The sequence below is a fragment of the Schistocerca gregaria genome, chromosome X (assembly GCF_023897955.1).
Source record: "Schistocerca gregaria isolate iqSchGreg1 chromosome X, iqSchGreg1.2, whole genome shotgun sequence".
NCBI classification, from domain to species: domain Eukaryota; kingdom Metazoa; phylum Arthropoda; class Insecta; order Orthoptera; family Acrididae; genus Schistocerca; species Schistocerca gregaria.
Window position 1 is genome coordinate 68,935,497 of NC_064931.1, and position 15,043 is coordinate 68,950,539.

A 15,043-nucleotide genomic window follows, 5' to 3' on the forward strand; every position below is an offset into this window, starting at 1 on the left:
CATACATCTTAAGTTTAACTCTCGCAAACATTGCGATAGTTATAACCTTTGAAGAAGGGCATTAAGTGCCTCAAACGGTACAGGATTTCGTGCAATTTTTGGCTGATTATTCTTACAAATAGATATGTTGATGGTAAAGATATATAAAAAACTAAATTCAACGTCAAGCTAGGTGCAAAGAACCATGCACTTATGCAGGCAAAACAAACTGAAGGCTTTCAAGATCTGCAACCACAATTTTACTAAAGAATGTATTGCCATTGAGGAACGCAGGAATGCAGCAATATGTTCCATTCATCTTATGTTTGACGAATGCAAATAATGCGATGATTATAACCTTCTGAAGAAGGGCACTAGGTGCCTGACGCAGGTAAAGAAATAAAATTTCTTTTGAGCAGGCGGTTACTGATTATTTCAAGAAATAAAAATACACTTGCTGAAGATGAATAATATAGTAAAAATATTGTTGTTGAAAGAAATAACTTGCGTAACAATGAATACGGCTTGTGTTTAAATTACCGGTAACAGGCTATAATGTAATAAATAAATAAGTAAATCTTCTTTCCTTCCTTTTTGAAGTCGCTGTGCTGCCTCCTTGCGGAGGATCTTCCTTCCTCCCACTTCTTGCAAATGTTGCACTCTGAAGTCCGTTGTTTCATTATGGTAATCCATATTTTCATATGCTGTCATTTCATTGGTCCCACTGTTTTCCGATCCACCTATGTAGCGTCCTCAGAATCACACGGAATCATTCCGTGTCGTCTCGTGATGTTGAACGCGTCTTGTTTGTTTTTTTTCATTTCTCTGTTTCTTGCAGCATTCTCGTCCAATTTGGTGTTCCGCTGGTATTTTGGGTGTTCTATATTTGCTAGATGCAAGATGATTTTACTTCTTCAAGTACTGTTTATATTCCTGTGTAGACCTTTGAGTGAACTGCGCGTTCGCGGCGGGGGCATGTGACGTGCTCGTTGGGCTAATGTTGTTTTTAAAGTGGTTCCATTCTTACAGTCCACGGGTTGATTCTACACGAAGGGAAGTTTCATGTACCTGACGTCTCTATATCCAGCTAGTCCGGATATATCACCCATTACGGCCCTAATATCTGAAATAGCAAGCTGTACAGAGAACAGCACGATAATTCTGCTTTACAGTTCGTCTCCTTCAAAAACGGTTCAAATGGCTCTGAGGACTATGGGACCTAACAGCTGAGATCACCAGTCTCCTAGAACTTAGAACTACTTAAACCTAACTAACCTAAGGACATCACACACAGCCATGGCAGAGGCAGGATTCGAATCTGCGACCGTAGCGGTCGCGCGGTTCCAGACTGTAGCGCCTAGAACCGCTCGGCCACATGGGCCGGCTCGCCTCTTTAGCTCAGTGGTCAGTGCGTCTGATTGCCATAAAGCGTGCCCAGGTTCGATTCCCGGCCGGGTCGGAGATTTTGTGCGCTCTTGGACTGGGTGTTATGATGCCCTCACAATCGTTTCCTCATCAACGACACGTAAACCGCCTAATGTGGCGTCACCCGAAAGGATTTACAACTCGGCTGCCGAACTATCCAGGGTGGGGTCTCCCGGCTATCAATACTACGCGATCATTCCATTTCATTCTGCTTTATTACGGACCAATGACCGTCGCTGCGCGGACTCCAACCACGGATGTGATTCCCCTCGTTACCGCGTCACCAACACACAAAATTCGTGTTCGAGGTGGGCAATAGTGATAATGTTTTGTCTCATCACTATTTATCACTGGAGCTTCTATTTTCCCATTTCCTATAACAGCTGTCTCGTTGCATGTTGTGGGGACATGCTTACGGTTGCCTCCGTAATGCAAGCTCCCATCTGCAAAATTCTGTAAGACAAGAAAAAATATTTTTCTAGGTGTAACTTTCCAATGCCTGCGGGGCGCATTACTCATACAGTGGCCTCACATCAAGTATTTACGACCATGAACACGCATTTTAACAGCAGTGACGTCATTACCTCGCTCCTGCAAGAATTTCGTAAGGTCCATGTACGGAACTTAATAGTGGACTTCAGGAAATAGTAGACGAAGAGAACCAAAGCCTGGTGTTATAGAGACTGATTAAAATTATTTATGAGCAATAACGATGTTGTACGCATCAGTTTTTATTTATTAGCGACCGGTTTCGGTAATACAATCCACCGTCTTCAGGCCACTACATACAGCAAAAGTATCATTTATCGTACTATACCAAAGACAACATCATTGTATCTATATTAACTTTTATTTTAAATGATGAAATGTTAACTGTATTGGACTGAACTAATTTTCATTACATACAGGGTGTTCGGAAATTTCCGTTACAAACTTCTAGGACTTGAAGAGGGGAGTAAGTACCTAATATTTTGAATTAGGAACCAATGTCCGTTTCCGTTCTATGTTTAACTCATCCACTTCTGCTTGAGGAACTGAATTAGGCGTGGCGCAGTATAATTGTTAAGTAACCGTTCGAAAGGAAACATTACGAAACATCCATTTATCGCAGTTTATGCAAAGTTTAATTTACGAGACTTCTGCAGTGACAGAGGAAGATCAGCTGGCAGGAGCTCTGGCCGCTGCACTAGAAATTGAAGAGACATCAGGTGGGATGGAGAGTGTGTACCAGAACACGCTCCGTAGGTACAATGTCTGTAACAACGTTGGTGGTCTCCACATCGAGCAGTTGTTGTAATGGATCAGTACTTTTATGTACCTATAATATGCTGGACTCTTTTGTTTTGGAATAATGTAAACATGCTGTTCTAAAGGTTCAAATGGCTCTGAGCACTACGGGACTCAACTTCTGAGGTCATTAGTCCCCTAGAACTTAGAACTACTTAACCTATCTCACCTAAGGACATCACACACATCCATGCCGAGGCAGGATTCGAACGTGCGACCGTAGCAGTCTCGCGGTTCCAGCCTGCAGCGCCCAGAACCGTACGGCCACTCCGGCCTACTAAACATGCTGTATTGAAGTGTTAATACAAACAATTTGCTTAAATGATAAATTGATGTTTTGTTATGTTTCCTTTCGAATTGTTATCTACTAATTGTACTGCGCCACGCCTAGTTCAGTTCCTGAAGCAGAACTGGATACTTTAAGCATCTGAACCGAAACCGTCGTAGAACGGAAATGGTGCGTTTCCGGACATGGGTTCCTACTCAAAATACTACGTACTCATTCCCCTCTACAAATCCTAGAAGTTTATAGTCGAAATTTTCGAGCACCCATTGTCTATGTGTGACCAGTACAGTACTACAACTATCAAGACATCAACTATACGTAGTGTCTCTACCGAAAAAAAATTGTAATAATTGTCAGAAGGCCTATATTCTAGGTACAGTCGTGGACAAAGCGAGCGAGACCCCTCGCCTTTTCGTTATGCTGATCCGCACAGCTTTAAAGTCTGCTACACAGCATAACAGGCAAGGCGACGAAGTGCTACCAACATACTATGCACAGGTCTGAAATTGAAAAACTATCAGATCTTTGTCAGACTGTTTTCAATCATGTTTAAGACTACGCTGATTAATGTGTTAAACACAACACGTAAATAGAAGATATAAATGAAAGAAGTAACGCTAATTAGTATGAACTGTACTAATAAAAATCAATTTCAGCTTATCGAGATAACATAACTGTTTTAGTAAGACAAAGTACTCCAGATCGTTACGAATTAGCAAAATAATATGTGCATTCGGCCGCGAAACGGTCTGTATCAACGTTCAGATCAGTCATACTGGATTACCGTTGCTGATCTACCATGAAAGTGTTCAAATTTAGCAATGCGTGAAGATTCATAACGAAATTCAGTGAAAAATCATTCAGTGCCACACTTAAATCAATTAAATTATTGACACAAGCGGAAAAAGTAGGCAGAAACAAATATGAAATTCTACAAGAGTTTCATATTGACATCCACAGGGCGCCGGTACAGAATAAAGGTAGCAATTAAACGTATTGGGGAAGCGAGAATTTCTTAAAATTGCTTTACTGGTAGTCTATCTACCTCCATCAAGATTAGAACTGAAAACAAACCAGACCTCCCCTGCAGGAGCAAACACCTTTCCCTACGCTAGCACACAACCCAAGGAGACAGCCCTCCGTAATTACCCCAGACATGAATAAGCCGGCAATGACATTTGCAAAATGATCTGCAGTTTCTGTTGCATAGAGCTTTGTGGACTCAAAACATGAATTTTCTACCTTCATGTCACCGCTCATCATTCGGCATGCTTATCGAAATAACAAAATACTCTTATAAGCGAGTAAATTTAGAAGGATAATTCTGCACCACCACAGGAAATAAACGGCGACAACAGCTGCCAAACGTATTCTACAATGTTTCGAATTCTCCATTAGACTCGCCACAGCCATAAAACGTTCAAAAATAGCCGAAGTGTTTCTCAAGCTAGCTAGCAATGGGAATGCTCGCACTTCTAAAACGCAGTCGCATTAATATTGGGATCTGAATTACTACTTGTAGAGGCAAATAGATTTTATTTGCATTCCTGTAAAAATTGATTTGGATCGAAAGCGTAGCTGCGATTAAAATGCTGATGTATCGACTGCAACTAGAACACTTCTAACAGTAAGTAGGGGGAATTATTTATGCAGCCCTCATCTTCAGCAACTGTCGTAGCTATTTTCGTTGTTAGGATTTCGTCACCAGAAAATGGAACCCTACTAGTCGCACTTTCTTGACCAACTATCTGTCTAGCCAACCCTTAAAACCCTTTTACCTCGAGTACGGGTAGAAATAAGAAGCGAAAATATATCGCATTTCCTGCGGTATACGGTCTCTTGGTGGTGTAAAAAAGTGAGCTTTTATGTCAACGTAATCTAAAGATACGGCCATATATATAAATAAAATTTACGCGAAAGGTCAAAAAATGGGTGGTGCAGAATTACCCTACTAAATTTACTCGTTGTTGTTGTTGTCTTCAGTCCTGAGACTGGTTTGACGCAGCTTTCCATGCTACTCTATCTTGTGCAAGACTCTTGATCTCCCAGTATTTACTGCAACCTACATCCTTCTGAATCTGCTTAATGTATTCATCTCTTGGTCTCCCTCTACGATTTTTACCCTCCACGCTGCCCTCCAATGCTACATTCGTGATCCCTTGATGCCTCAGAACATGTCCTACCCACGGGTCCCTTCTTCTTGTCAAGTTGTGCCACAAACTTCTCTTCACCCCAATTCTGTTCAATACCTCCTCATTAGTTATGTGATCTACCCATCTAATCGTCAGCATTCTTCTGTAGCACCACATTTCGAAAGCTTCTATTCTCTTATTGTCTAAACTATTTCTCGTCCACGTTTCACTTCCATACATGGCTACACTCCATACAAATACTTTCAGAAACGACTTCCTGACCATTAAATCTATACTCAATGTTAACAAATTTCTCTTCTTCAGAAACGCTTTCCTTGCCATTGCCAGTCTACATTTTATATCCTCTCTACTTCGACCATCATCAGTTATTTTGCACCCCAAATAGCAAAACTCCTTTTCTGCTTTAAGTGTCTCATTTCCTAATCTAATTCCCTCAGCATCATCCGATTTAATTCGACTACATTCCATTATCCTCGTTTTGTTTTTGTTGATGATCATCTTATATCCTCCTTTCAAGACACTGTCCATTCCTTTCAACTGCTCTTCCAAGTCCTTTGCTGTCTCTGACAAAATTACAATGTCATCGGAGAACTCAACGCTTTTATTTCTTCTCCATGGACTTTAATACCATCGGGGAGAGGCTACAAACCTGTCTCACTCCCTTTCCAGCCACTGCTTCCCTTTCATGCCCCTCGACTCTTATAACTGCCGTCTGGTTTCTGTACAAATTGAAAATAGCCTTAGCTCCCTGTATTTGACCCCTGCCACCTTGAGCATTTGAAAGAGACTATTCCAGTCAACATTGTCAAAAGCTTTCTCTAAGTCTACAAATGCTGGAAATGTCGGTTTGCCTTTTCTTAATCTATTTTCTATGAGAAGTCGTAGGGTCAGTATTGCCTCACGTGTTCCAACATTTCTTCGGAATCCAAACTGATCTTCGCCGAGATCGGCTTCTACTAGTTTTTCCATTCGTCTGTAAAGAATTCGCGTTAGTATTTTGCAGCTGTGACTTATTAACAACAATATTTTGTTATTTCGATAAACATGCCGAATTATTGTCACATAAGCGGTGACATAAAGGTAGAAAATTCATGTTTTTGAGTCCACAAAGCACTATGCAACGGAAACTGCAGATAACTTTGCCATATACATTGTGAAATTGCCCGCTTATTCATGTCTGGGGTAATAATAGAGGGCTGTCTCCCTGGGTTGTCTGCTAGCGTAGTGAAAGGTGTTTTGCTACTGCAAGGGAGGTCTGGTTTGTTTTCTGTTCTAATCTCGATGGAGGCAGATAGACTATCAGTAAAGCAATTTTAAGAAATTCTCGCGTCCCCAATATGTTTTATTGCTCCCTTTATTCTGTACCGGCGCCATGTGGATGTCAATATGAAACTCTTGTAGAATTTCATACTTGTTACTGCCTACTTGCCACCCGGTGTGGCTGTGCGGTTCTAGGCACTTCAGTCCGGAACCGCGTGACTGCTACGGTCGCAGGTTCGAATCCTGCCTCGGGCATGGATGTGTGTGATGTCCTTAGGTTAGTTAGGTTTAAGTAGTTCTAAGTTCTAGGGGACTGATGACCTCAGATGTTGAGTCCCATAGTGCTCAGAGCCATTTGAACCATTTTTGAACTTCCTACTTTTTCCGCTTGTGTCAATAATTGAATTGACTTAAGTGTGGCACTGAATGATTTTTCACTGAATTTCGTTATGAATCTTCACGCATTGCTAAATTTACACACTTTCATGGTAGGTTAGCAACGGTAACCCAGTATGACTGGCCTGAACGTTGATACAGACCGTTTCGCGGCCGAATGCGCAAAATATTTTGCTAAAACAGTTATTTTATCTCGATAAGCTGAAACTGATTTTTATTAGTGCAGTTCACACTAATTACCATTTCTACTTTCATTTGTATCTTATATTTACTTCTTCTGTTTAACACACTAATCAGCATTAATGTAGTGTTACACATGACTGAAAACAGTCTAACAAAGTCCGGACAGTTTTTCAATTTCACGACTGTGCATAGTATGTTGGTAGCACTTCGTCGCCTTGCCTGTTATGCTGTGCACCAGACTTTAACGCTGTACGGATCAGCATAACGGAAAGGCGAGGGGTCTCGCTCGTTTTGTCCACGACTGTACGTAGTGTTGTTGAGCAGCGTGTAAAACCTATAATAACCTTAGGAGGAGGACGGTGTTCTTCTTGTGTTGGTCATATAATACGTCCAGATGTTGTGCTGTAAATACGTCACTTGCATGCGGTCGAATATAAACATATAATAGAAAGCTTAAAGTTAAGCGGATTAAAACTGAAATATATGGTAAAAGAACTATCCACATAGGACAGAAATATTATTTGTAACGCATTAGGTGAACATAGCTACCTATGATGCTCCACGCACTTCGTCCAGCTAAGACAAATTCCTAAAAGTATGGTATACTGTAACAGTGAAAGCCTATTAGTAACAAGGCAAAATAGAGTAAACTGTATACCTGTTTTCGGCTACACAATGCAAATGCATGTATCCACATAGTGTGCCGTGCTTATACAGGGAGTCACTAAATTTCCTTTACACACTTTGAGCACAGGCTTCTTACACCAAAACAAGAATAAAATGTCCACTAAACATTGGTTCCAAAATGCGTACCTTACGAGCTGCGAGCATTTTTTCATCTTCTGTTATACCGCTCGCTCCTTCATTTCCTTATTTTAAGAGGAGGTAGTATGGAACGAAACAAGGAAAAAAGTCCAGTAAATATGAGCTCTAAAGTGCATAACTCCAGAGGTATAAACACTTGGTCAGTAAAAGAGGTGTTTTTCACAGCAGTGAAGATGAAATAGTGCTCGTAGCTCCTAAGATACGCGTTTTAGAGACCGCGTTTACACGCCATTTTTTCTTGTTTCCGTTCATACTGCCTCCTCTCATTTCGGAAAGCAAGGAGTTTGCGCTAAAAGAGATGTGTTTCACACTGTCGAAGATGAAAAAGTGCTCATGGCTCTTACGGTATGCATTCTAGAGCCCTCGTTTACACGATTTTTTTCTTGTAATGGTGTAAGGAACCTGTCCTCAAAATTTGAAAAAAGTATTTAGTTAGCCCTGTATAAGGGGCAGTCACATGGATGATGGAAAAAAAGTAAGTAAACTGTTCATTATTTCAAAAGTAATCGCTGTTAATTTACTTATCTCACTGTGAGACAAGACGGTGAGTGCCTTCATGGAGAAATGTTCGCAGTTGTCTACAGAACTACGTTTGTACCCAGGCGAGCATATCTTCGACCGAGGCAAACTGGAAGCCACGAATGTCTTTCTTTAGAAGGCCAAAAATATAGGAATCACGTGGGGAGATGTGAGTACTATATGGAAGATGTGTAAGGCCTTCCCAGCGAAGCTTCTGCAGCTTGATCGAAACTCCTGAGGTAACTCAAAATATCAATCATTACAACATTAAGAAACAAATGTATGTGAAGCAAAAGAGTTTCAGTCTACCGCTTGTACTTACAGTGGACAACATCCTAATCGCAAAGGTAGCTACATTCAGCAGCTACAGAAAATGGTGAATAATTTTATTTATATATTTATTTAACCTGATCTGATTAGCACCATCAGGCGCTTCTTACATTGGACTAGGATTTCATACATACAATAACTTTTTTATATCATAGTTACCTAAGAAATAACAATTTGAATATGACAAATAGCACTAAAATGATTTACGTCTCTATAGAGACAATCTGTGTAAATAATACTGACTATGAAGTACTAAAGTTAACACTGACAGTACTTCTGCTACTGTTGTTGCTGCCACTAACAGTGATAATGATAACAACAATAATAATAATAATGATAATAATAACAATATCGATAATGGCAGACATAAAAAGAATTTATATGTGTACAAAATAGATATTTTTTGATTCAGCGAGTTCTGGGGAATGGAAATTTAAGGAGGATGGATAAGATAAGAATACTGAGAAAGGAGAAAGATCTGGTTGGAAAGAAGGATATATAAGGGTCACGAGTGCGTACAGGGACGATGGTAATCATTATTATTGATTTATTAGGTATGTCATTAACTGTATTCTGAAACTGGAGACGTTATTCAGTTATCTAATATAATGCAGGACATTATTTCTGATTCAATCCCGCGTCCGGCCGTCCTGATTTAGGTTTTCCGTGATTTCCCTAAATCGCTGCAGGCAAATGCCGGGATGGTTCCTTTCAAAGGGCACGGCCGTCTTCCTTCCCCGTTCTTCCCTAATCTGATGAGACCGCTGACCTTGATGTCTGGTCTCCTTCCCCAAAACAACCAACCAACATTATTTCTGAGTAGGTGTCCCGCTGCTGAGAAGGACAATATGTCTCTTCTATCAGGAGCTACCATTTACCCTCAGTTCCGAAAATCCCTCTTGAAATGTTTTCATTTATGTTTAATATTCTACGGATGAAGATCTCACCATAAACAGAGCACTAACTCAGATGGAAAAGGACGATTATGAACAGCTGCGGTAGCTGTGGTGGAACATTCACCTGCGGTGATTCACTAATAAGTTAGGTCTGAAATAGGTACCCGATTAATTATTACAGCGCTAGGGAGTGTTATCAGGTAATCGAGGTGAGAGCGTTAAGTGTTAATCTGTAATATAAGTTAGCTACGACAGACTCCAATAGCCTACCAAGTTAAATTGTAACGTTAGTCGCTAGGTTATTTTTTATGAACTGCAGCTTGGAGTGAATCTCTGAATCTCAGCAGTAGCAACTGCAGTTGTATACCACGCGAGCCTTCCACGTCAGCCCAAAAAGTACCGAAACTGGGTTAATAAAAAAAGGGTTAGAAGTTAAGACGGCGACTTTATTGCTTCATTTACATAGTCTCCCCCTACTAGAGTACAAAGCATAGAACGTTCATACAATGATGTGGAGCTGTTAGAAATGTCTTTCTTTAGAATGTTGTTAAATTCCGGCGTCGTTTATGTTCAAAAATGGTTCAAATGGCTCTGAGCACTATGGGACTTAACTTCTGAGGTCATCAGTCCCCTAGAACTTAGAACTACTTAAACCTAACCAACCTAAGGACATCACACACATCCATACCCGAGGCAGGATTCGAACCTGCGACCGTAGCGGTCGCACGGTTCCAGACTGGAGCGCCTAGAACCGCTCGGCCACTTCGGAAGTCTCGATTATGTCGTCAGAGCTTGACCCTTCACGTAAATTTCTTCAGTTTGTCATCTTGCGGTAGGTGTGTCGTGATAATACCAAGTCACGTCACCCGTGATAATTTTTTCCAGGAAAAAATTGTCCGCGTTTCGCATTTCAGTCAAACCAGGGCAGGCGCCCAGTTGTGCGGGGAAGCCTTTGCACACACTTTTCTCTTCTATTCTTAAAAACATTCTGTAGGACGTCTGGGACACTTGATGTAGGGCTATTGCTCCATTGTGATTTGCGACACAACAATGTTGGCACAACACTAGTTAACACTGCATACTAGATACAACAAAAGCATAAGAAAGTCTCCCTTCTTTCGTCAAGAGTAGTATATTAGCAGCTGTATCTTGTGCTTGTCCATGATTACTGCTGATTTAGTGTCCTATTTTTGGTGTTGTTACAGGAAGGGAGGACATGAAACAGTTGATATGATCAAGACGGACCTTTACTAATAAAGAGGCTAAAGACGGTACAGGGAGACTACTCTTCAGCAAAGCCACCGATATGAATCCCATGTTTCGACGGATGGATCACCATCAACAACTTCACACACCGTACCTTTTGCGATACGCTGATGGGAGTTTTGGGACTGAATACCGGGACCTGTATCCAGTCAGGTGAATAGGAACTGTAATGGCGCCTCCTGGTCACGAAAATTACTTCCAGTAGTAAGATTCACACTGGATTTCTGGGAGTGCAGCAGTTTAACAACCTTGCTTATGGAGGCTGTTGACACCAAGTCAGACAATGACCTGCGGTCGTAGTATTTAGTCGCAGACCAGGCTACACACTGGCGTGCAATTCTTGGTAGTCGCATATCTGGAAAATGTTAAACTAAATTTCAAACTTCCCACGGTGTCAAATCACATGAGATCACAGCAAACTATTAATGTTGATTTTTTTTTGTAGTATTAAAGCGTAAAACCTTGCTGGCACCTTCGTGATTTTTGGTACGACACCTGTTCGCTGCTCTTCCTTCGCGGTCTGGTGCCTTCGGTCTTTCCTTCCACGATTATTTTTGCTAGATTTTCTCCCACTTGTCTCCCAGTATGGCCAAAGAAATGAAGAATTTTTAGGTCGACACGAGAATTACGGAACCTAGATACACTGAGTTACTCAGTAATGAAGACATCAGTTACTATTTCGGTCCATTTTATGCGCAGTGTGCTGCGCCATAATCGAAGCCTGGATGCATCAATAGGCTGCTTGTCTCTGGGGTCCAACTTCTCGTAACCGTAGCAGAAGACGGAGAACACAAGTGTTTCAACAAGCAGGTTCTTTGGTCTGTTCATTATCGCTCTGTTCTGCCAGATCTCGCCCTATCGTGATCCGTCTTCTTATCTCATCTTCAGAACTTTCCTGTCGCAGGTGGTTGACCCAAAATAGATGAAAAATGGACGTCTTCCATCTCCTCTAGTTCACCGGTGAGCTGAACCTGGGCTCCTCGACTGTTTATCATGAGTCTCGGCATCCAGAGTCTCATGTCTAATCTATATGATAGACGAAAATCGTTTACTGTTAGTGTGTGAAGTAAGTGAATGCAATGACGCAGTGAAGTTAAAGTACTTCTTGTTTTCTGAGTAGATAAATGTACTGTAGTACTTGAATAAATGTAACAAACGACCTGAAGCTTTCGGTGGATGGACAGGAAGCGACTGTCATGTGCTTCTTAGACTTAAGCAAAGCCTTTGACACTGTCAACTACGACATGTTACTTGCCTGAATTTCTCGCCAAGTGCAGTGCAATGGTTTCGCTCATAACTGACGTCTCTCCAGCAATGCGTCACGCCCGGCACCGTGAAGTCACAGTGGAGGTGGGTAGTACCAGCAGTCGCAAAAACTCCGGTAAATTAGGTCCTCTAGTCTTTTCATTGTATATCAATGATGTGTCATCAGTTTTGTCCTACTGCAAATGCCACATGTACGTTGATAGCCTCCCGCGGCTGCTTCGGTTGCAGGTTCGAATCCTGCCTCGGGCATGGATGTGTGTGATGTCCTTAGGTTAGTTAGGTTTAGGTAGTTCTAAGTTCTAGGGGACTGATGACCTCAGATGGTAAGTCCCACAGTGCTCAGAGCCATTTGAACCATTTTTTGATAACCTATAGTTGTATCTAAGCGCATAACCAATAAACCTGAAGAGAGCTATCGGGAATCTCAATACCGACATTTATGCACCATCAAAATGGACAAAATGGGCACCGAAGCGGTACTGGTTGGTCATTGTAGGCTAATTAGGCCAAAAATATCGGGAATACTAACATTTTTAATACGAAGTTGGACAAATATCAGATTCTCTCCCCATGCAAAGAGTCTAGTAGTAATAATACACGGAAATCATAATTGGACTGAAAACGTGCAGGAAGGCATCAGCATCTCTCCATCCCCTAGAAAAAAATAAGAAGCTCTTCCCTCTTGACCTGAGAAAAGAAACTTGTACAAACACGTATACTTCCAATTATTGATGACAGTAATCCTGCATGCTCTTTCCCAGGGAAGCTGAGGTCGCCTGGAATTGGTAGTGAATGCCTGTATTCGATGTATCCATGATATTTAAGTCTTTGACCAGTTTCCACCATCAGATGCACAGCTATCCTGGCTGCGTGCAGAAAAGCGCAGAGTTCAGTTCGGAACCGCGCGACCGCTACGGTCGGAGATTCGAATCCTGCCTCGGGCATGGATGTGTGTGATGTCATTAGGTTAGTTAGGTTTAAGTAGTTCTAAGGTCTAGGGGAATGACGACCTCAGATGTTAAATCCCATAGTGCTCAGAGCCATTTCTACCATTTTGAAAAGCGCAGAGATTCGCATACCCTCTATCTTGTCTACTGTCTTATCAACATTCACTGTCCCTCATGTCTCCTCGATCTTAACGCTCTTGTATGAACAACACTGCAGAAACGGCCGTTCCTATCAAAACCCAAATCCTTACCGCCCCTTTCCATCATTCACCAGTTTCCTTAAATTTTCTTTCCCCAAAACTAGTTACCGGGTGATCAAAAAGTCAGTATAAATTTGAAAACTGAATAAATTACGGAATAATGTAGATAGATAGGTACAAATTGACACACATGCTTGGAATGAGATGGGGTTTCATTAGAACCAAAAAAATACAAAAGTTCAGAAAATGTCCGAGAGATGGCGCTTCATCTGATCAGAATAGCAGCAATTGACATAACAATTTAAGACAAAGCAAAGATGATGTTCTTTACAGGAAATTCGCAATATGTCCACCATAATTCCTCAACAATAGCTGTAATCGAGGAATAATGTTGCGAATAGCACTATAAAGCATGTCCGGAGTTATGATGAGGCATTGGCGTCGGATGTTGTCTTTCAGCATCCCTAGAGATGTCGATCGATCACGATACACTTGCGACTTCAGGTAACCCCAAAGCCAATAATCGTACGGACTGAGGTCTGGGGACCTGGGAGGCCAAGCATGACGAAAGTGGCGGCTGAGCACACGATCAGCACCAAACGACGCGCGCAAGAGATCCTTCACGCGTCTAGAAATATGGGGTGGAGCGCCATCCTGCACAAACATCGTACGTTCCAGCAGGTGTCTTTCAGCCAGGCTGGGGATGATGCGATTCTGTAACATATCGGTGTACCTCTCACCCATCACGGTAGCAGTTACAAAACCAGAATCACGTATTTCCTCGAAGAAAAAAGGCTCGATAACGGCACATGTGGTAAATCCAACCCATACCGTGACTTTCTAGGATTTTCGGTAGCCCAAATTCTGCAGTCGTGGGCGTTGACAGACCCTCGGAGCGTGAAATGAGCTTCGTCGGTCCCCAACACGTTACTCAACCAATCGTCATCTTCCGCCATCTTTTGAAACGCCCACACCGCAAATGCCCTCCGGTTCACTAAATCGCCAGGTAACAGTTCATGATGCCGATAGATTTTGTACGGATAGCATCGGAGCGTACACCTCAGTGCCAACCAAACAGTAGTGTATGGAATGCCAGTGCGACGTGCGACTGCACGAGCGCTGACTTCCCCGGCCATAGACGAACCCGCTACAGTCTCCATTTCTTCCTGAACTGTCCCAGCAGCATTACGCCTTGTGCTCGGTCGGCCACTACGGGGTCTATCGTCTAAACAACCCGTGGCTCCGAACTTCGAAATCATTCTCGCCACAGCAGCATTTGTCAACGGACCTTAACCCGTTCGAATCCCCTGCCTATGGCGATATGATAGTAACGCTGAACTAGCACATTCCCCATTCTGATAATATAGCTTCACTAAAAGCGCATTTTCAGGTAACGTCAACATGCTGTGACTGCTGGCGCATCTGATTCTCTCTCTCGCTACAGCTCCTTTTATACTGGATTGTCATGCGCAGTCACTGACGTTTTGCTGTCCATAGCCATCTGTCGGACATTTTGTGAACTTTTTCTTTTTTTTCCTAATAAAACCTCATGTAATTCCAAGTATGTGTGTCAATTTGTACCTCTCTATCTACATTATTCCGTGGTTTACTAAGTTTTCAAATTTATACTGACTTTTTGATCACCCGGTATATAAGAAAGCATCTATTTTGTTCACCTATAATTTATATATATATATCACTTTATTACTATTATCGTTTTTATTACTAATATCACTACTAGTTGGAACATTAGCAGAAGTACAGGTAAAATAGATAAATAAATAAAAATAAGGAAAGGAAATTGGGTAGAAAACAGAGAGAGGTG

General features: G+C 41.8%; 1 protein-coding gene across 1 annotated transcript in view; it reads right to left on the reverse strand.

The window, feature by feature from the left end:
• Window positions 1-15,043, reverse strand: part of LOC126298342 (uncharacterized) — a gene marked incomplete in the record, with an annotated part of 1,034,705 nt that overhangs the window by 156,841 nt on the left and 862,821 nt on the right.